Source organism: Saimiri boliviensis, chromosome 21, assembly GCF_048565385.1.
Source record: "Saimiri boliviensis isolate mSaiBol1 chromosome 21, mSaiBol1.pri, whole genome shotgun sequence".
NCBI lineage: Eukaryota > Metazoa > Chordata > Mammalia > Primates > Cebidae > Saimiri > Saimiri boliviensis.
The window spans coordinates 35656384-35678532 of record NC_133469.1 but is presented as its reverse complement, the minus strand read 5'-3'; the positions used below and the strand labels follow the sequence as shown (position 1 = coordinate 35678532).

Genomic DNA, 22149 nt, shown 5'->3' with positions numbered 1-22149 from the left:
CTGGCCTAAGGCTTGTCACTTGAAGGTGCCTGGCATACTGACTGGCAGAGGGCTGGAAATCAAATCCAAATCTTCGGACATGTAATTTCACAGGGTGCGCCGCCTCTCCCAGGCCCAAAGTGACACTTCAATGGCTTAACGAGAGCTTGACGGGATTGATGTCAGCATGAAAAGACATTAGATTCCATCGACGTGTCTTTGGCCCATTGTCTCTAAGGAGAATGTGCCTGGTTCAAATTCTCACTTTGTTTCTCACCTGAGAGATGTGGCCTCAGTGGTCAATGGGAAATGAGCTGGTTTCAGTCACCACCCTCTCACTCATCATCAAGAAAAATTCCTTCAACCATACATGGATTGTATTTTCAGGAGTGCTGGGCTTCATCCACGGTTCTGAGTAACATGCTAAAAGAGGAAAAAAGATTTGCTGCTCAGGAATGGAGACAGAAACACAGACACAAACACACACACACACACACACACACACACACACACACACACACACAGTGACACAAAAAAACCCCAAACACAGGCCGCACAAACTACTGCTCGTGTTCAGCAAAATGCTTAGTGGTATGAGGTGGGCTTTGAACCTGTCCATGCTCCAAAGGAAGACACACCTTTCACTATTTCACCCGACTATTCTTGTAGGAAATGTGAATAATTCTTTCATACATGGCTCATGATGCCAGGGACCACTCTCATTTCACCCTCAGAGGCAGACAAGAGGACTGCAAAGGACTCAGGTGTCGTCCCTGCTGACTGAAGAGGACTCCCATTTCCCCTCGAACCCAAAGTCACAGCAAAAGTAGCTTTCTCTTTGAAGAGCACACAACTTTTTCAAAATACGCAGCTAAAACAGTCCCTGATTTAAGTACTAAAGCACTTAAAGGGGGACCGTTTTAGCTGTGTATTCTGAAAAACTTGTCTAGCATTCAAAGCACGGACAGTTTTAGCTGTGTGTTTTGAAAAAGTTGTCTCTACCTGCCATATGTCATGAAGTCAAAACGAGTGATCTGTGTCCCCTTGAGTTGAGCATTCTTTGAGTAAGAAAGTATTAAGTTCTATTTGAATTCTGGAAAACTGCTTCTCATTTTGTCAATCAACGGTCAGTTTTGTGTGTCAATTTCTAGGAGAGGTAATAGAGTCGATCCAAAACCAAAGGTGTATTCAAGTCCAGATTGACAAGTCAAATCAAGAAAGCCGGCACTGAGCTGGAAGAGGGATCTCTTCCCAGTGGGCCTCAAGGCCCACATAAATCCCTGTGAAGGAATTGGGAAACAGAGACAGAAAGGGACTCGCCTAAGTCTTGTCACTTGAAAGTGCCTGGCAGACTGACTGGCAGAGGGCTGGAAATCAAATCCAAATCTTAAGACGTGTAATTCCACAGGGTGCACTGCCTCCCCCAGGCCCAATGTGACACTTCAATGGCTTAACGAGAGCTTGACGGGATTGATGTCAACATGAAAAGACATTAGATTCCATCGGACCTGTCTTGGGCCCATTGTCTCTAGGGAGAATGTGCCTGGTTCAAATTCTCACTTTGTTTCTCACCTGAGAGATGTGGCCTCAGTGGTCAATGGGAAATGAACTGATTTCAGTCACCACCCTCTCACTCATCATCAAGAAAAATTCCTTCAAACATACATGGATTGTGTTTTCTGGAGTGCTGGGCTACATCCACGGTTCTGAGTAACATGCTAAAAGAGGAAAAATGATTTGCTGCTCAGGAATGGAGACAGAAACACAGACAAACACACACACACACACAGAGTGACACAAAAAACACCCAAACACAGGCCGCACACACAACTGCTCGTGTTCAGCAAAATACTTATTGGTATGAGGTGGGCTTTGAACCCGTCCATGCTCCAAAGGAAGACACACCTTTCGCTATTTCACCCGTCTATTCTCATACGAAATGTGAATAATTCTTTCAGACATGGCTCATGATGCCAGGGACCACTCTCATTTCACCCTCAGAGGCAGACAAGAGGACTGCAAAGGACTCAGGTGTCGTCCCTGCTGACTGAAGAGGACTCCCATTTCCCCTCGAACCCAAAGTCACAGCAAAAGTAGCTTTCTCTTTGAAGAGCACACAACTTTTTCAAAACACACAGCTAAAACGGTCCCCGCTTTAAGTGTTACAGAAAAAAAAAAATACTTAGGAATATATCTAACAAAGGGTGGACAGACCTCTAGTAGGAAAACTACATAACACGGATGAAAGAAAACATAGATGACACAAAGAAATGAAAACACATCACATGGCCCTGGATGGGTAGAATCAATAATGTAAAAATGAGCATACTGCAATGTACAAATACATGCAATGTATAAACACGATGCAATTCCCATCAAAATTTTACCATCATTCTTCACAGAGTTAGAAAAATAGTTCTAAGGCCGGGCGTGGTGGCTCATGCCTGTAATCCGAGCATTTTGGAGGCCAAGGCAGGTGGATCACCTGAGGTCGGGAGTTCAAGAAAAGCAGTTCTAAAATTCATATGGAAACAAACAAGAGCCAACATAGCCAAAGCACGACTAAGTAAAAGGAACAAATCTGGAGGCATCACACTTCCTGATTTCAAACTGTAAGGCCATGGTCACCAAAACAGCATGGTACTGGTATAAAAACAGGCACGTAGATCAATGGGAACAGAATAGAAAATCCAGAAATAAAACCAAATACTTACAGCCAACTGATCTTCAGTAAAGCAAGCAAAAACATCAAGTGGAGAAAGGACACCCTTTTCAACAAATGGTGCTGAGATAACTGGCCAGCCACATGTAGGAGAATAAAGCTGAATCCTTATCTCTCACCTTATACAAAAATGAACTCAGGACAGATTAAAGACTTAAACCTAAAACCTGAAACTATAAAAATTCTAGAAGATAACACTGGAAGAACCCTTTTAGGCATTGGCTTAGGCAAAGATTTTATGACTAAAAACCCAAAAGCAATTGCAACATAAACAAAGATAAATAGCTGAGAGATAACTAAAGAGCTTTTGCATGGCAAAAATAACAGTCAGCAGAATAAACAGTTAACTCACAGAGTGAGAGAAAATGTTCACAATATATACTTCTGACAAAGGACTCATATCCAGAATCCACAACAAACTCAAACAAATCAGTAAGAAAAATTCAATCAACCCCATCCAAAAGTGGGCTAAGACATGAATAGACAATTCTCCAAAGAAGACATACAAATGGCTAGCAAATAATTTAATAAATGCTCAACATCACTAATGATGTGGGAAATGTAAATCAAAACAACAATGCAATACCACCTTACTCCTGCAAGAATGGTCATAATCAAAGAATATAAAAACAACGACAACAACAACAACAACAGTAGATGTTGGCATGGTTGTGGCAATTAGGGAACACTTCTACACTGCTAGAAGAAATATAAACTAGTACGGCCACTACGGAAAACAGGGTGGAGTTCCTTAAAGAACTAAAAGTAGAATTACCATTTGATCAAGCAATACCACTACTGGATATCTACTCAGAAAAAAAGTCATTATTTGAGAAAAGATACTTGCACATGCATGTTTATAGCAACAAAATTCACGACTGCAAAATCATGGGACCAACCCAAATACCCATCAATAAATGAGTGGATAAAGAAACTGGCATACATATACATGATGGAATACTACTCAGCCAAAAAAGGAATAAATTAGCAGCATTTGCCATAACCTAGATGAGATTGGTGACTTATTCTAAGTGAAGCGACTCGAGAATGGAAAACCAAATATTGTATGTTCTCACTGATATGCGGGAACTAAGCTATGAGTACACAAAGGCTTACGAATGACACAGTGGACTTCGATGACTTGGTGGAGGTGGGGAGGCACAAGGGACAAAAGCAACAAATACAATGCCGTGTATACTGCTCAGGCGATGGGTGCACTAGGATCTCACACATTACTAAAGAATTTACTCATGTAACCAAATACCACCTGCACACCCCAATAACTTGTGGAAAATAAAATAAAATAACAAAGAATCTTTCTATGAAGTATTTGTTATGCACTAGGCATGGTTCTAAGAGGTTTACATATATTGATTTATTTAATATTCTCACCAACCACCCTCAGGGGACACTATTGTCAACCTCATTTTACAGATGAGGGAATGAGACGTAGAAAAGTTAAATTGCTTACTCAATGTTACACATAATATGTGGCAAAGACAAGATTTAAAGTAATTAATAATGTGACCGTATTTTAGGGGAAAGTTCAATTGACTTGAGGAAATAAATGTGAAATGCATCAGCATTTTCTTTGTGTTTCAGCAGATAATGCATTGTGCCTCACTGCCACTGATGAACCACTTAGGAAGCTAGGCGAGAACAAAGCCGTGATTAACCAGCAGTCTGCTGGTCAGGAGAAGGGTGAGAAGGTGCCAGTGGGGTCCTACCCATTCTCTATCAGCTTATCTAGGACTCTCCAATCTCTCTACTTTCTCATTCTGCCTAATACAAAATACATTACAAAACCTGTCTTCCTGAGACTAAAATAATTCACCCATGCTTGGTGTCCAGGGCCCACGTTAATCATGTCTGAAACTTGGTTTAACAAATGCACAATTAATCATCATCGCTTTCATCTCTTTAAACTATGACACAGTCATTAAAACATACCTAACTTGACTTCAAGATGTGCAGGGTAGAGAATCAGAGGGTTGGATGGGCATGGGGAGCTGGGTGCAGGCTCAGTCTCATCTGGCCTTCACTTGCCTTCCTCTAAGCCAGATTGCCTGAGGGGAGGAGCAGTGTAACATCTGCTTCCAGTGATGAAAATCCACCCTACCAACAGAATGGCCATACGTTGAGAATAGGGAAGTACTGAGTTCTGAAACTCAGTACTTCATGAGTGAAGACTCATCCCAAACTCCTTCGATGTAAGTTTACTATCTATCTGTGGATGTTATCAGACTACATAATCTTGTAAATTTATTTAGACCATCTTTCCGTTATTTTGAGTGAGTTATGCTTTTTCAATTAGTTGATGGTTGTTTTTTTAAAACTGGGAAGAAATGCAGATAACTTTTCTCACCATAAACTGAGCACATATGATGCTTCAAGCCATATAAATGTTTCATGGGTTTTGTGAACTGTACTGGTAGGAAGAGAATTCTGACATGTCACCTCATAATTCTTTGTGTAAAATCAACATGACAACAGCTTGAAATTGAAATCTAAGTTCAAACCTGATTAATAGTTTCATAAAATCTACAGTGGTAGTAAGTGATTGCAGGAAGGAAAAAATTATCTGGGTAGTTTTCAGCCATACTGATGTGTACAATGAATCTAGGGGTGATTAAATGTTGAGTGCATAAACAAATGAGCTAATATGTAAGTGGAATGTTGATAAATTATTGATCGATGGCCTAAATAGTATATACGACTTAGTTATATCACTGACTATCTAGACGATTCTGCTTTCCTGAATTGGTTTTTCTAGCTCCATTCTTTCCAAATCATCAGGAATGCTTGATTTACTACCTGGCTAACCAGGAGCTCACAGGTATCTTCTCATCCTTGAGCCAAGGGCCTTCACTCATCACTGTTTCTTTCCTTGATTATTACTTGCAAGTGATAAATGTACTTGCTTTTCATCATCTCTTCTTCCAATACATGCCCCATGATGAGAAGGACTCAGCCTGGCTTGTTATTCCCATAAGGACAAAGGCCAACTAAAAATAAGAAGCTCGACTCTATGTAAAGGACTGAATTGTGCCCCACACTAAATTTGCATGTGGAAGTCCTACCCTCCAGTGTGACTTTATTGGAAGAGAGGGCCTTTAAAGAGTTAATTAAGGTTAGATGAGATGACAAGGATTGGGCTTCAGTATAATAAGACTGGTGTTCTTCTAAGAGGAGAAAGAGACACAAGAGATCTCTCTCCCTGTGCATGGGGAAAAGGCCACATGGGAGGGAGTGAAAAGGTAACTGTCTCCAAGATAGGAAGAGCAGTCTCACCAAAAGCCAACCCCACTGGCACCTTCGTCTTAGACTTTCGGCCTCAAGAACAGTGAGGAAATAAATATCTGTTGTTTAACTTACCCAATCTGTAGTATTTTGTTAGAAGCCTATAATTACTAACTGACTCATATATTCTCCATGTTAAAAATAAGAAAAGAAGCACCTTTTGCTTAGGGCGTTTATTTTAGAAAGCTTGTACATCTTTCTCATATTGAAATGTATGTAAATATTCTTAAAAGATAACTTAGTCTCATTAGTTTTAAGACCCAAAGATGCTGTTCTGAAAGCCTGGGAATCATCACTTTGAAAATTATCAAGGAAGATAACACCTCCATTTCTCAGGTTCAGTAGGAGGCTGGGAGGGTAAGTTCCGCAGGTATCTTACTCCAAGTTGCAAGACAACCTCCTTTTATAAAGACATAAGAAGTTTATTTTTTCTTTGGAAAAGCCAATTGTCTAACAGAGACGGTTACCCCAATTGCTAAGAACGTTTAAAATGAAAGGTGTGTGACAAATGGGACTGTAAAGTCCCCTTGAGGACAAGTTATTGCTTACCTTGAGAATTTGTATGTTAAAGGTTGTATCTGCTTTTTATATAAAAAGGTGAGAGTTGTTTTTTATTTTTTTTTTCTGTCTTTGCAACTGCTGAGCTGATTTCCTGAGAAGTGCATCTCACTTTGGTTTCATGCTAAAAGAAATAAAGGTTATTCAATTAGAAAAAGAGGAAGTCAAATTGTCTCTATTTGCAGATGACATGATTGTATATTTAAAAGACCCCATTGTCTCAGCCCAAATCTCCTTAAGTTGATAAGCAACTTCAGCAAAGTCTCAGGATACAAAAACAATGTGCAAAAATTATGAGCATTCCTGTACATCAGCAACAGACACACAGAGAGCCAAATCATGAGTGACCTCCCATTCACAGTTGCTACAAAGAGAATAAAATACCTAGAAATACAACTAACAAAACATGTGAAGGACCTCTTCAAAAAGAAGGACAAACCACTGCTTAAGAAAATAAGAGAGGACAGAAACAGATATAAAAACATTTCATACTCATGGTCAGGAGGAATCGATATTGTGAAAATGACCATACTGCCCAAAATAATTTACATATTCAATGCTATCCCCATAAGCTACCAATGACTTTCTTCACAGAATTGGAAAATAAACACCTTCAGCTTTATACGGAACCAAAAGAGAACCTACATAGCCAAGACAATCCTAAGCACACAATTATGGAGACATCATACTACCTGACTTCAAACTGTACTACAAGGCCACAGTAATAAAAACACCGTGGTACTGGTACCAATGTAGACCAACGGGACAGAACAGAGGCCTCGAAAGTAACACCACACAGCTACAACTGTCTGATCTTTGACAAACCTGACAAAAACAAGCCATGGGGAAAGGATACCCTAGGTAACAAATGGTGTTGGAAAACTGGCTAGCCACATGCAGAAAGCTGAAACTGGATCCCTTCCTTGCACCTTATATAAAAATCAACTCCGGATGGATTCAAGATTTAAACATAAGACCTAACACCATAAAAAACCTAGGCAGTACCATTCTGGACATAAGCATAGGCAAGGACTTCATGACTAAAACAGCAAAAGCAATGGCAACAGAAGCCAAAACAGACAAATGAGATCTAAACTTAAGAACTTCTGCACAGCAAAATAAATTAGCATTAGAGTGAACTGGCAACCAAAAGAATGTGCAAAAAATTTTGTGACAGAGATGAAGAGACACTTTTCAAAAGAAGACATTCATGCAGCCAACAAACATGAAAAAAAAAAAAAGCTCATCATCACTGATAACTAGAGAAATGCATATCAAAACCACTTTGAGGTACCATCTCATGCCAATTAGAATGGCAATCATTAAAAAATCTGGAGACAACAGATGTTGGAGACAATGTGGAGAAACAGGAATGCTTTTACACTGCTGTTGAGAGTGTAAATTGTTCAACCATTGTGGAAGACAGTGTGGTGATTCCTTCAGGATCTAGAAATAGAAATATTGTTGGACCCAGGAATCCCATTATTAGATATGTACCCAAAGGATTATAACACTTTCAATTATAAAGACACGTGTACACGTATGTTTATTGTGGCACTGTTTACCATAGCAAGGACTTTGAACTAACCCAAATGCCCATCATAGATAGACTGGACAAGGAAAATATGTCACACATACACCATGGAATACTGTGCAGCCATAAAAAATAACTTCATGTCCTTTGCTGGAACATGGATGAAGCTGAAAACCATCATTCTCAGCAAACTGACACAAGAACAGAAAACCCAATATTGCATGTTCTCACTCATAAGTGGGTGCTGAATAATGAGAACACACAGAAACAGGTAGGGGAACATCACACACTGGGGCCCAGGGGCTGAGGTGCTAGGGGAGGAATAGCAGGGTGTGGGCGAATTGGGGAGGGATAGCATTAGGAGAAATACCTAATGTAGATGACGGGGCAATGGATGAAGTAACAACCACCATGGCATGTGTATACCTATTGAACAAGGCTACATGATCTCCATATGTATTGCAGAACTTAAAACATAATATTTTTTTCTAAAATATAAGTGGATGGTGAACAATGAGACCACATGGACACAGGGAGGGGAACATCACACACTGGGGCTTGTGGGTGGTGGGGGAGGGGTGGGGAGGAACAGGCAGGGGTAGGGGGATTGGGAAGGGATAACACGAGAAATACCTAGTGTAGTTGATGGGAGGATCAGATGCAGCAAAGCACCAAGACGTGTGGATACCTATGTAACAAAATGCACGTTCTGCACATGTACCCCGGAAATTAAAGTGTAATAATAGTATTTCTTTCTCTTCTACCTTCGTGGAGAAGTTTTCTTGGTTGGGGGGAGATTTCGTTTTCAATTATGTGTCTCTAACACCTCCCAGTCTCAGTGAGAATGTTAAACATATATACATATATACATATATACGCATATGTATATGTATATATATATATATTTATATATATATGTATATAAACATCTTCTAAATTAATACTTTATCTCTTCATCTGTATTAGTCCAATTTGCATTGCTGTAATAAAGGGATACCTGAGGCTGGGTAATTTATAGGGAAATGAGGGTGATTAGACTCATGGTTGTGCAGACTGTCCAAGAAGCATGGCACCAGCATCTGCTTCTTGTGAGACCTCAGGGAGCTTACAACCATGGCAGAAGGCAAAGGGGAGCTGGCATCTAACATAGTGAGAGAGGAAGCAAGAGAGAGACGGGGGCAGTATCACACTTTAACAACCAGATCTCAGTGAGTGAAGAGAGCAGGAATTCAGCCATTACTGTGAGGAGGGCACCAAGCCATTCAGGAAGGATCTGCCCGATGAGCCAACACCTCCCTCCCAGCAGGCCCTACCTCCAACACTGGGGATCACATTTCAACATGAGACTTGAAGGGCCCAAACATTCAAACGATATCACCATCTCTGTTACTACTGTATCTACACAGGTAATGAGGGGTTCTGTTAGACTTCATTACATCTTAATTCTGCTGCCCATATCAGATAAACAATGGTAGGCTGGTAATGAGGAATCAGAAGTAGAGGCCAAAAGTGGTTTTACTCAGATGGCCATAGCATCATTTTAAATGTTTGGAAAAATTAGATTTCTTGGGTTAGTGCACTGATTAGTGGAAAATGCCCTGTGCTTGCAGTTGGAAGAATGTGGATCTGAACTCCGTTCTACCACTGACTCTCTCTGTGAGTCTTACCAGTCTCCTAATTTCACCCTGAAGCCCAATCTCCTCATCTGAAAACATCTCTTGTTTCTTCTAGGGTCACTGAGAGACCAGATGAAATATTACAGGTGTGCTTTGCGTGTACCCTAGTGTTTTCTTAGTATTCACTAACCTTGCCATCTAAAGGGACTGTGACATTTACCAGCTAGTTTCCAAAGGGGCTTACTCCTAAAGGAAAGGAAAACTGATCTTTCCATTTCCAGTTCATCTGTCCATTCTTCTACTCCTTTAAACTTCTTCATAAAGACTTTCTTGCCTTTCAGCATTATATTCTATCTTTAATAACATAGGACATGGTGCTCACAGTTTTGCACATTTAATTTGTTCTGCATTGGGGGTTATGGTTCCTAAGGGAGATGCCCTATCAAGTTACCCTGTCTTTTCAGCTCAAGAATTCAAGGTGTTTATAAACTGAGGAAATACAATGACTTCAAGTGGAAAATAAAATGAGAAATAACTGCATACTACAAGATAGCAGTGCAATTTAGAGCTAGAATAGGCCTAATGTGTTCTAAATCTAGCATAAACACATTTCATGTTATAAATATGGATTTTAAGTAAAAAACCAAGCTTTCTGTTGTGATTTATTTATTTAGGTTTCTCTCTAATTTGGTCGAGGTCTCTCTTTAAAGGAGGCCAGAAGCCGGCCCATCTTCAGGAGAGCCCTGGCCAGGAGGAAAGGCAGGCTCTGGGGTGTCAGTCAGGTAAGGCACAAGGAGGAGGCAACACCAAAACACAGGAACAGAAGAAATCTCTAACTTACACATCCTGGAGAAGGTCGGGGAGCGTCTGGAGCCCGAGGGGCAGTCTGAAGGCCGTGAGGAACCAGAGAGCAGAGGGAGGGCCTGAAGCTTTCTTCTCGGGCTTTCCCGTGAGGGTGTGGCTTTGCTGATTTAAGAGAACACGTGGAGCTGGGCTTATTTACAGGGCTCTGGTGTCGACCATTAGGTTTTATCATGACCAGCAGCTGTGTGATGGGTGGGTTCTGACTCAGCGGGATGGGCCGCATCACGACCACTCAGGGAGGGGGAGGGTTACCCAGATCGGAGGGGATACAGTGAGACTGGGCTTCAGACAACTTAGGTCAGGTCTGAAAATGGATGCTGAGGCAGCAACTATTAAACACATTTATGGCAGCTTTCCCCGAAACCTGGCTTTTAAATCATTTATATTACACATGAACAAAAACTAAACTGAAAATATTTGGAAGTAACCCCTTTGGTTTGCACTAATAAGCGGGAATCAAGTTTCTAGGTTGTCCTGTTTTAAGTCAAATGACAATGTTATTTAAGTTCTCCTATTCGTAGGTTCTCCTATTATAAGTAAAATGACAATGTCATTTCATCTTAAAGCTAAGATATGAAAATAGAGAGGGAAATATGTAGCCCTTTACCTGAGGTGTCAAAGTGTTTCTGTTCATAAAGGCCATTTTAAGTTTTAGTTTCAGATTTATCTTGTTACTTTAGTGCAGTCTAGGTGAAAATTTTCTTTTGAGGCTGTAAGACACATGTTCCCATTTGGAAAAAAGATATTTCATTCACCATATATGTTTCTACTATGACTGTCGAGTGTTTCTTTTATCTAGAGGTTTATATTGCTAAAGAAGTTGCCTATGGTTACAGTTTGCAGCCAACAAGTTACCCTGAATTAGCACAGGTGGCTCTTGCTATAGGAATGCTGTGGCGTGAGGCTTAACCATAGTTCTCATATTGTGGTTCCCGAACCAGCAGCATCAGTTGTGTCTGAGAACTTATTAGAAATGCAGATTCTCAGACCCCACCCAGACCTACTGGATAAGAAACTCTGAGTGGAAACCAGCAATCTGTGGCCCAACACGCCCTACAGGTGATTCTGGACTGCACTAGAGAGCCATCAATTTAATGTTACAGAAACCCTTTTAGGGTTTCTGTAGCACATTGCTTCAGTAATATAAATGTTGACTTTATTTTACTTAATGGCATATGTGATATAAATGGTATATTAATGTCATATAAATGACTATAAATGGTAGCACATTACTTAAATAATATAAATGGTCAACATTTTAAAATTCTTTTAGCTGGTACTGAAAACCACTATCCTGTTTAACAAGGGTTCAGCCTAACAACAGTGGTGGTCATCACAATTCACAGTTTTGGCCAGTTGGTCCTGTTCATAGGCACAGTCAGTGATTCACCCAGAGGACTCACAATGAGTTGCAAACACGTCCCTTCTGCAGAGCTCAGACCGGGATGCCTTTTGAGGTGCTAACTGGCAAAAAAGTTAAATGTCGTTGCGATTTACCCTGCCCTCATCTTCACCCTCATTCTGGGTCTTTGCTTTCCTTGAAACAGTCGCTTTCTCTGTGACCTTATTTATCCTCTCTCACTGTGTGCCCTTCCTCAAACTTGCAGAGAATCCACAAGATTCAGTAATCACCTTCTGAAGGTAGTTTCAGAACTGACTGCTCTCTTAGCTATATCTCTATCTTAGTAAACACAGTCACTTAGATGTCCTCCTGTTAACATCAGCACAAATAAATAAAACTGAATGTGTGCCTCACATCAGCTTCCTATCTGAGCGTCCACATTTTTGTCAGTGGGAGGTTGCACAGATCTACAAGTTACCCTGATTCCCCTTTCTCCTTTGCCGGCTTGACCCTGGAATGAGCTATAGATTTTCATAATATATATCATATTTATCCATTTCTCCATTACTGTATTTAGAATGTAAACACCGGAAATGGGAAACTGTTTTCCAAAAGGCCTTCTTCTGTCCCTTTCTTATTCCCTCCCTCTCTTTCTCCTTTCTTCCCTTTCTCTTAATTCCGTCCTTTTTTCCTTCTTTTATTTCCTCCCCTTCCTTCCACAAACAGATGGCAAAAGAAATGATTTAGCTCCTCTCCTTCTAGGTGTCCCACTGACTAAGAGCAGCCTTTGCATTCTTGAGCCTCAAAGTTCTCCACGTTCTGCTGACAATCTACTTCTTTCATCTCCCCTCCATCCACTTCCTGTATTGACTCTTATTGGGTCTCAAACTCAGACACACCGAAAAGCCTGATTGAAAGAGATATTTGAGACCAAATCCTAGGGTTTCTGACACAGTAGTTTCATGGTAAATCCCAAGATTTAACATTTCTGAAAAGTTTTCATGTGCTACAGATAGAATGTTGGTATCTCCCACAAATTCATATGTCCAAGTCCTAACCCCACAGTGTGTCTGTATTTAGAGATGGGGTCTCTAAGGAAGTCAGTCAAGTTAAATGAAGTCATAGGGTTGGGCCCTGGCCTGATGAGATTAGTGTCCTTATAAAATAGGGTGTTCTTATAAAATAAAACACCAGAGAAAGGAAAGGAAAGGAAAGGAGAAAGGAAACGAAAGGAAAGAAGAAAGAAAATGAAAGGAAAGCAAAATCAGATGTGGGTGTAATGCACACTAGCATGAGCAGGGGTGCGGTGTTGGTGGCGGATAAGATAATCAGGGAAGCCTTCTCTGTGAATGTGATAGAAGTGAGGGATGAGCCCTGGGAACTAATTTGAAGTTTCTTCAAATGGTTGCAAGTAGATTTACCGTATGACTCAGTGATTCCATTGCTAGCTATATGCCCCAAAGACCTGAAAACAGGTGTTCAAACAAAAACTTGTATGCTCTTTAAATGTGTCAAGATCATAAATATGCAGGAAAGTCTTGGAAACAGTGTCAGGAAAATTGGATCAGAATGAAAAAACATATTTTACTCCCAAGCGGGGCAAGAGGTAAAAGTTAAATGAGTTTGTGAACTGAATTATCATGTAGGAACCATGCTGATTTCTTGATCTAGGGGTTATGCGGTGGTAACCTAAGAGAGTTTCCACACTTTGGATAAAATATACCGGAGTATTTTGTGGGATGTTGCAAATCTGGCACAGCAATAACTGGTGGGGACTCTAAGAAAAGAAACAGGTTATATTTTGCACTGCTACTGGAAGTTTCCTAGAAGTATGACATTATTAAAAAGTAAATTACTTTTTAAAACAACCATATCAATACTATGCCAGAAAAGCAGAGACGTCACCAAAATCCACTATAGAGGCTACTCTTCATCCAAAGCTGTGAACCCTTATAAAAGCCTCAATGTCAACCAACTCCACTTAGTAGATATTATTATACTTAGTAGTATTAGAGGCTGCTGTGTGGACACATTAGTTTTACTGCACAGTGTGGATATTAGTGTTAGGGCACAGTGTACATATTATATTGGTGTTGGAGAACAGTGCAGATATTACATTAACATCAGGGAACCATACGGATAGTATTACATTAGCATTAGAAGCAACAGTGTGGATGTCAGATTAGCGTTAGAATATTATATTGGTGTGGATATTATGTTGGTGTTAGGGTACAGTATGGATATCATAGTAATGTTAGGGCACGGTGTGATTATTATATTAGAGGCCACTGTGAGAACATATCTTAGCAGCCACTGTGTCTGGATATTGACAATGATATGAGGATGTAGTCGTAATGATGGGATTTGGGGATTTCATTTTTCTAGATGAATTTCTTCCTTTGCTGAGTACTCTAAAGACTCTCTTCTCTGCACTCAGGGCCGTGGAAAGGAAGCTTTTTACTCACCAATGAACAAGACTTAGTTGACACCACCGTCGTGCTGCCCCGAGGAAGTCTTTGGGCACCTCAGAGGGAAGTTGGTCAGGGGTGGGTTCGTGCGCCCTCTGGTGGCACCAGAGCTCAGCACAGATACTCTTGCTCAGTTTCTCAGCAGACGTGCACCCCCGCCTGGCTGTCCTGAAATACCTATAAAATTCAATATTGAGTTTACTCAATGTAATAATTTTAGAAATTCAAACCAAAATGAAGCCCACTGTAGCCATTCCTTCCCAAAGACGGTGATGGAAGACTTTGGAAGCCATGTAGAATCAAATGAATATATACACAAATTAAGAAAAACAAAAACCTACTCAAAATAGTCCAGAGACTGTAATTTTAAATGCAAAACTATAAAAAATCTAAAAGAAAATCTATATGACGTTGAGTTTGGTGTTGACTTGTAACACAAAACATCAAATGCCAATTCATGAAAATATTGATAACGGACTTCATAAAACTAAGTATTCTACTGTGCAAAACTGTATGCAGAGAACAAAAAGAAAAGAGAGATGGGAGAAGATAATGACAAAACACATACGTGATTTTAAAACTGGGTAAATATCTGAACAGATACCTAACCGAAGCAAATATACTGATAGTAGGCAGGACATGGTGGCTCATGCCTGTCACCCCACATCTTTCGAAGGCTTAGACGGGTAAATATTCTGAGGTCAGAGTTCCAGACCAGCCTGGCCAACATGGCGAAACCCGTCTCTACTAAAAATACAAAAAATTAGCCACGCGGGCTGGTGGGCACCTGTAATCCCAGCTGCTTGGGAGGCTGAAGCAGGAGAATCGCTTAAACATGGGAGGTGGAGGGTGCAATGAGCCAGTATCGTGTCATTGCACTCCAACCTGGGTTACAGAGCAAGAAAGACTCCATCTCAAATATATATATATATATATATATATATATATATATATATATATATATATATGGTTAACAACACATCTCATACATGTTGATATATTTATACGAGGGGAAACTAGTTCGGGTCTACACAGGAAATCTGCATTTTCCTCCCAATTTCGGTGTGATTCTAAAACTAATTTAAAATAAAACCTTTATTTAAAAATTGTAATTTTAAAAAATATCTCCTTACTTATTTGTACTAATAAGAAGCAGTAATTGACACTAACTACTCCTACTTTTCAAAACAAGGGCATTCATGATGCTGCAAAGTAATTTATGCAAACATATGTAATTTCAATGAAATGCCTATTTTACAAGATTTATGTTAAAATAACACATCCATGTAAACATATTTATCATATATTATTTTCTTGTGGTGTGGTTCACTTTCTAGGAAATCTGGTCACCTTAGAACCAAGGAAAGACTTCAGATTTTGGACACTATTTCAATTTACAGCAGGATGTTTTCAAAAGTATAACTTAAAAAAAAATAAAATAGCAATTGATGGTGACTGAATCACCTATTATAATGAATGCCTGTCTTTGTTTTGTTTCCCAGCATTCCTTTTAGCTACAATACAACAAAAGCAAATATTTGCCACTGGAAAAAAATATTCAAAGAAAGACTGTAAAGGGAATTTGTGACCACAATTATTCAATGTTTCATGATGATGCTTTCTAATACTGAAAAGTTTAAAGGGTTACTCAAAGTTATCCCCCCAAAGATGCTTTGAAGTAATTGATGAAACTAGAGAAACAAAAGAGGCAGGACAATAAATGCGACTTTAGATGTCACTGTGTCTCGTGAGAAAAAGCAATTTACCTTTAGAGGATTGCTAAGAATTACTGGAAACCCAGACAATGGGAGGCATATAAATTTAGTTGTCAATATCACTAGCAATGAAGGTGATAAAAAGGGATCTGTGTTTTATTTCTGTAATACAATACCAATGCAGTATTTAATGCTCCAAGGAAAATAAGTTATACCAACCCTGAGCTGTATCTCGGAAAACAATACAAATACACCCCCAAGCTGTGTTATTCCCCAAATTCAAACAAAACCCTTAGCTGTATCTCCGAAAATAGTAAAAATACACCCCAAAGCTGCATTATTTTCCAAAATACATACACAAAACTTAGCTGTATCTTGGAAAATAATACAAATACATCCCCAAGCTCTGTTATTTTCAAAAATACAAATACAAACATTAGCAGTATCTGGGAAAATAATACAAATATACGCCCGAGCTGCGTTATTTTCAAAAATACAAATACAACCCTTATCTGTATCTCGGAAAATAATAAAAAAACACCCCCATGCTGCGTTATTTTCAAAAATACAAATACAACACTTAGCTGTATCTCGGAAAATAATAAAAATACACCCCCAAGCTGTGTTATTTTCAAAAATACAAATAAAACCCTGAGCTATATCTCGGAAAATGATACAAATACACCCCCAAGCTGTGTTATTTTCAAAAATACAAATACAACCCATAGCTGTATCTCAGAAAATAATACAAATACACCCCCAAGCGGTGTTATTTTCCAAAATACAAATAAAATCCTTAGCTGTATCTCGGAAAATAATACAAATACACCCGCAAGCTGCGTTATTTTCAAAAATACAAATACAACCCTTAGCTGTATCTCGGAAAATAATACAAATACACCTCCAAGCTGTGTTATTTTACAAAATACAAATACAACCCTTAGCTGTATCTCGGAAAATAATACAAATACACCCCAAAGCTGTCTTATTTTCAAAACTAGAAATACAACCCTTAGCTGTATCTCGGAAAAAAATACAAATACACCAACAAGCTGCGTTATTTTTAAAAATACAAATAAGAACCTTAGCTGTATCTCGGAAAATAATATAAATACACCCCCATGCTGTGTTATTTTCAAAAATACAAATACAACACTTAGCTGTATCTTGGAAAATAATACAAATACAACCCCAAGCTGCGTTATTTTCAAAAATACAAATACAACCCATAGCTGTATCTCGGAAAACAATTCAAATACATCCCCAAGCTGTGTTTTTTTACAAAATACAAATACAACCCTTAGCTGTATCTCGGAATGTAATACAAATACACCCCCAAGCTGTATTATTTTCAAAACTAGAAATACAACCCTTAGCTGTATCTCAAAAAATAATACAAATACACCCACAAGCTGTGATATTTTCAAAATACAAATACAACCCGGAGCTGTATCTCGGAAAATAATACAAAAACACCCCCAAGCTGTGTTATTTTCCAAAATACAAATACAAACCATAGCTGTATCTGGGAAAATAATACAAATATACAACCAAGCTGCGTTATTTTCAAAAATACAAATACAAACATTAGCTGTATCTTGGAAAATAATACAAATACACCCCCAAGCTGCGTTATTTTCAAAAATACAAATACAACCCTTAGTTGTATCTCGGAAAATAATACAAATACACCCCAAAGCTGCGATATTTTCAAAAATACAAATACAACCCTGAGCTGTTTCTCAGAAAATAATACAAATACACCCGCAGGCTGTTTAATTTTCAAAAATACAAATACAACCCATAGCTGTATCTTGGAAAATAATACAAATACACTCACAAGCTGTGTTATTTTCAAAAATTCAAATAAAACCCTGAGCTGTATCTCGGAAAATGATACAAATACACCACCAAGCTGTGTTATTTTCAAAAATACAAATACAACCATTCGCTGTATAGCGGAAAATAATACAAAAATATCCCCAAGCTGTGTTATTTTCTAAAGTACAAATACAACCCTTAGCTGTATCTCGGAAAATAATACAAACACACACTCAAGCTCTGTTATTTTCAAAAATACAAATACAACCCTTAGCTGTATCTCGGAAAATAATAGAAATACACCCCCAAGCTGCTTTTTTTTCAAAAATACAAATACAACCCTGAGCTGTATCTCAGAAAATGATACAAATACACCCCCAAGCTGTGTTATTTTCAAAAATACAAATACAACACATAGCTGTATCTCGGAAAATAATATAATACACCCCCAAGCTGTGTTATTTTCAAAAATACAAATACAAACCTAAGCTGTATCTCGGTAAATAATACAAAAACACACCCAAGCTGTGTTATTTTCTAAAGCACAAATAAAACCCTTAGCTGTATCTCGGAAAATAATACAAACACACCCCCAAGCTCTGTTATTTTCAAAAATACAAATAAAACCTTTAGCTACATCTCGGAAAATAATACAAATACACCCCCATGCTGTGTTATTTTCAAAGATAGAAATACAACACTTAGCTGTATCTCGGAAAATAATACAAATACACCCCCAAGCTGTGTTATTTTCAAAAATACAAATAAAAACCTTAGTTGTATCTCGGAAAATAATATAAATACACCCCCATGCTGTGTTATTTTCAAAAATACAAATACAAATCTTAGCTATATCTCGGAAAATAATACAAATACACTCACAAGCTGTGTCATTTTCAAAAATACAAATACAACCCTGAGCTGTATCTCGGAAAATAATACAAAAACACCACCAAGATGTGTTATTTTCCAAAATACAAAAACAAACCTTAGCTGTATCTGAGAAAATAATACAAATAAACCCCCAAGCTGTGTTATTTTCAAAATTACAAATACAAACCATAGCTGTATCTCAGAAAATAATACAAATACACACCCAAGCTGTGTTTTTTTACAAAATACAAATACAACTCTAGCTATATCTGGGAATATAATACAAATACACCCCCAAGCTGTGTTATTTTTAAAGATACAAATACAAACATTAGCTGTATCTCGGAAAATAATACAAATACACCACCAAGCTGTGTTTTTTTAAAAAATACAAATACAACCCTTATCTATATTTCGGAATATAATACAAATACACCCTCAAGGTGTGTTATTTTCTAAAATACAAATACAAACCTTACCTGTATCTCGGAAAATAATACAAATACACCCCCAAGCTGTGTTATTATCAAAAATACAAATAAAAATCATAGCTGTATCTGAGAAAATAATATATATATACCCACCCAAGCTGTGTTATTTTCATAAATACAAATACAAACCTTAGCTGTATCTGGGAAAATAATACAAATACACCCACAAGCTGTGTTATTTTCAAAAATACTAATACAAACCTTAGCTGTATCTTGGAAAATAATATAAATACAACCCCATGCTGTGTTATTTTCAAAAATACAAATACAACCCTTAGCAGTATCTCAGAAAATAATACAAATACACCCCCAAGCTGTGTTATTTTCAAAAATCCAAATAAAAAACCTTAGCTATATCTCCGAAAATAATAAATATACACCCACAAGCTGTGTTATTTTCAAAAACACAAATACAAACCTTAGCTGTATCTGGGAAAATAATACAAATACACCCCCAAGATGTGTTATTTTCCAAAATACAAATACAAACCTTAGCTGTATCTCGGAAAATAATACAAATACACCCCCAAGCTGTGTTATTTTCAAAAATACAAATACAACCCTGAGATATATCTCGGAAAACAATACAAATACAACCCCAAGCTGTGTTATTTCCCAAATTCAAACACAACCCTTAGCTTTATCTCGGAGTATAGTACAAATACACCCCCAAGCTGCGTTATTTTCAAAAAATACATACACAAACCTTAGCTGTATGTCGGAAAATAATACAAATACACCCCCAAGCTCTGTTATTTTCAAAAATACAAATACAAACCTTAGCTGAATCTGGGAAAATAATACAAATATACACCCAAGCTGCGTTATTTTCAAAAATACACATACAACCCTTATCTGTATCTCGGAAAATAAGACAAATACACCCCCAAGCTGCGTTATTTTCAAAAATACAAATACAACCCTTAGCTGTATCTCGGAAAATAATACAAATACACCCCCAAGCTGCGTTATTTTCAAAAATACAAACACAACCCTGAGCTGTATCACAGAAAATAATACAAATACACCGACAAGCTGTGTTATTTTCAAAAAAACAAATACAACCCAAAGCTGTATCTTGGAAAATAATACAAATACACTCACAAGCTGTGTTATTTTCAAAAATACAAATAAAACCCTGAGCTATATCTCAGAAAACGATACAAATACACCCCCAAGCTGTATTATTTTCAAAAATACAAATACAACCCTAAGCTGTATCTCGGAAAATAATACCAATACACCCCTAAGCTGTGTTATTTTCAAAAATACAAATACAACCCTTAGCTGTATCTCGGAAAATAATACAAATACACCCCCAAGCTGTGTTATTTCAAAAATACAACTACAACCCTTAGCTGTATCTCAGAAAATAATACAATTACACACCAAAGCTGTGTTATTATCAAAAATACAAGTACAACCCTTAGCTGTATCTCCGAAAATAATACAAATCTACTCCCAAGCTGCGTTGTTTTCAAAAATACAAATACAAACCTTTGCTGTATCTTGGAAAATAATACAAATACACCAACAAGCTGTGTTATTTTCAAAAATACAAATATAACACAGACCTGTATCTCGGAAAATAATACAAAAACACCCCTAAGCTGCTTTATTTTCAAAAATACAAATACAACCCTTAGCTGTATCCCGGAAAATAATACAAATACAAGTGCAAGCTGTGTTATTTTCAAAAATACAAATACAACCCTGAGCTGTATTTCGGAAAATAATACACAAACACACCCAAAGTGAGTTATTATCTAAAATACAAATACAACCCTTAGCTGTATCTCTGAAAATAATAAAAACACACCCCCAAGCTCTGTTATTTTCAAAAATACAAATACAACCCTTAGCTGTATCTCGGAAAATAAAACAAATCCACACCCAAGCTGCGTTATTTTCAAAGATAGAAATAAAAATCTTAGCTGTATCTTGGAAATTAATACAAATACACACCCAAGCTATGTTATTTTCAAAAATACAAATACAACACTTAGCTGTATCTCAGAAAATAATACAAATACAGCCGCTAGCTGTGTTATTTTCAAAAATTCAAATAAAAACCTAAGCCGTATCTGGGAAAATAATACAAATAAACCGACAAGCTTGTTATTTTCAAAAAAAAAAATACAACCCTGAGCTGTATCTCCAAAAATAATTCAAATACCCAACCAAGCTGTGATATTTTTAAAAACACAAATACAACCCTGAGCTGTATCTCGGAAAATAATACAAATACACCCCCAAGCTGTGTTATTTTCAAAAATACAAATACAACACTTAGCTGTATCTCGGAAAATAATACAAATACACCCCAAAGCTGCGTTATTTTCAAAAATACAAATACAACCCTTAGCTGTATGTCAGAAAATAATTCAAATACATCCCCAAGCTGTGTTTTTTTACAAAATACATATACAACCCTTAGCTGTATCTCGGAATGTAATACAAATACACCCCCAAGCTGTATTATTTTCAAAACTAGAAATACAACCCTTAGCTGTATCTCGAAAAATAATACAAATACACCCCCAAGCTGTGTTATTTTCAAAAATACAAATATACCCGGAGCTGTATCTCGGAAAATAATACAAAAACACCCCCAAGCTGTGTTATTTTCCAAAATACAAATACAAACCTTAGCTGTATCTGGGAAAATAATACAAATATACCACCAAGCTGCGTTATTTTCAAAATACAAATACAAACCTTAGCTGTATCTTGGAAAATAATACAAATACACCCCCAAGCTGCGTTATTTTCAAAAATACAAATACAACCCTTAGTTGTATCTCGGAAAATAATACAAATACACCCCAAAACTGCGTTATTTTCAAAAATACAAATACATCCCTGA

At 37.7% G+C, this 22149-nt stretch overlaps 1 long non-coding RNA gene across 2 annotated transcripts; it reads right to left on the bottom strand.

Moving 5' to 3' along the window:
- Positions 1-260: 260 nt before the first annotated feature.
- Positions 261-14556, bottom strand: LOC141582552 (uncharacterized). 2 transcript variants are annotated; one of them, XR_012515424.1, is made up of 3 exons: positions 14381-14556; positions 6551-6683; positions 261-402 (listed from the first exon to the last, which is right to left on the bottom strand). It is a non-coding gene; the product is annotated as an uncharacterized LOC141582552 (long non-coding RNA). The 2 variants fall into 2 exon arrangements; XR_012515423.1 differs by lacking the exon at positions 261-402 and adding an exon at positions 1623-1697.
- Between the last annotated feature and the right edge of the window lie 7593 nt (positions 14557-22149).